Raw genomic sequence first — 2071 nt, 5'->3', positions numbered from 1 at the left:
TATTTCACAGTGTCAGGGTGAATAATGATACCAGAATGGTGGTCAAATGACATCACGATGTTTCCTTTCATTTCCCATTGATTAAATTTGTTGGCTCCTTTAAAAATAGCTTTTGCCCCTGAAATTTATATCATGGAGTTTCATGATCTATGTACATTCAAGAACATTAAATAGTCCTATGACTTTTTCTGTTTTATCTCTTGTAAGAGTGTTGTTGGATATGAAACAACGAGATTGTAAAGGAATCCAAGGAACAAATTCTTCTCAGATTGTAGTATCAAAATGACAGTAATCCCTTCTTTACTGGCTTAAAAAAAACTTATGAACACTGCAATCCTTGTAATTAATTTCCTCTTTACTTTGGACACTAAGAAGCTTAGACTGAACTTTCAAACCACTGCTATCACCTGCAGAGAGCTGTGGGCTTGCATTTATCTGCTTTTCTCTAAAGATTTATCATTTTTGTTGCCTACTTTCCCCCTTGCTGTGATATGCTTCATTATTTACATTTTACTTTTTGTAGAAATCTTTTTAAATTTTGATTTTAATTGATATATAATAGTTTTACATATTTATGGGCAAAGATACATAGTGGTGTTTCAGTACTATGATGTGTATGATCAGATCAGGGCAAGTAGCAAATCCATCTAGATAGGAGAAATAAGTTCCAGTGTTCTATATCACTATAGGATGACTACAGTTAACAATTATATAGAATTTCAATATATAGAATAGCTAGAAGGATGATATTGAAAGTTCCCAACATAAAGAAATGATAAAAGTTTGAGATAATGGATATATTTTACTCTTTTGATTATATTTATTTTTAAAAAATTAAGGTTGCTTATTTTCAGATGTAGATTCACATGACATTGTAAGAAATAATACAAAAATATTCATTGTATCCTTTACCTAGGGTCCTCTAGTGATGGCAATTTGCATAACAATATGCACTGGTATAATATCACCACCAGGAAACTGACATTAATAAAATATTACTGTCTAGATAAAAAATGTGGTACATATACATGATGGAATATTATGCAGCCATAAAGAAGAACAGAATCATGAACTTCACAGCAACCTGGATGGACTTAGAGTCTATAATACTGAGTGATCTTTCACAGAAATAAAGAACTGAGTATCACATGTTCTCACTCATAAGCAGACCTTGAACAATTATTGTAATACTATAAGAAAAGGATGGGCAGTAGTGGGAAACTGCTGGGAGGGGGACAGGGAAGTGGAATTGGCAGTAGTAGGAATCTGCCTGGGGGAGGAATACCTCATCAACAAGGGTACCTGCATGATGATCATTGATATACCTAACCCTGAATTGTACCCCACATCTTTAAAAGAAAAAAAAATTAAAAGAAAAAAACTTACTAATTTTCTGCAAATTGACTATCTTTTTATAAGCTTCTCTAAATCACTTGTGGAAAGAGATAGAATATAAGTTAATAAATATTAACATTTATTAAATAATTAACATACATGGGGTTTTATGGTTTCTAATAATAGTTCAATACCTTTTTAAAGATAAAATATTTAAAAATTTTGGAATAAAATGTGTATACTGACCTCCTACCTGCTAAAATCTAAAGGTGAATGAGTCTTTTGGCATCTTCATGCAAATGGATCAGTATAGCCAAGATCTTGATTAGAGTCTTCTATTCATCAACTGAGAGCTCTTACTTGGGTGAAATAAGTTTAGAGTAGAACTCCTCATTGCTGCCTTGTTTGATAGTTTCCTGAGACTGGGATGCTCCTTGTGGAAGTAGTAAGAGTTTGAGTTTAGTTTGTTTTCCTTGAGTCTGGATGCAACACAGAAATCTAATATATAAATGCAACAATAACTTTGTTTTGGAGTGGATGTGGTGGTTCATGCCCGTAATCCCAGTACTTTGGGAGGCAGAGTCAAGAGGATTGCCGAGATCAACTTGGGCAATTTGGCAAGACCTCGTCTCTACAAAAAAATTAGTTTGGCATGGCTGCACTCACCTGTGGTTCTAGCTGGTGAAGGGCTGAGGTGGAAGGATTGCCTGAACCTGGCAGGTTGAGGTTGCAGTAG

Source organism: Carlito syrichta, unplaced genomic scaffold (assembly GCF_000164805.1).
Source record: "Carlito syrichta isolate Samal-C Ts95f unplaced genomic scaffold, Tarsius_syrichta-2.0.1 Scaffold304740, whole genome shotgun sequence".
Taxonomy (NCBI): domain Eukaryota; kingdom Metazoa; phylum Chordata; class Mammalia; order Primates; family Tarsiidae; genus Carlito; species Carlito syrichta.
The sequence above is the reverse complement of the archived record's forward strand: the minus strand, read 5'-3'. Positions refer to the sequence as shown.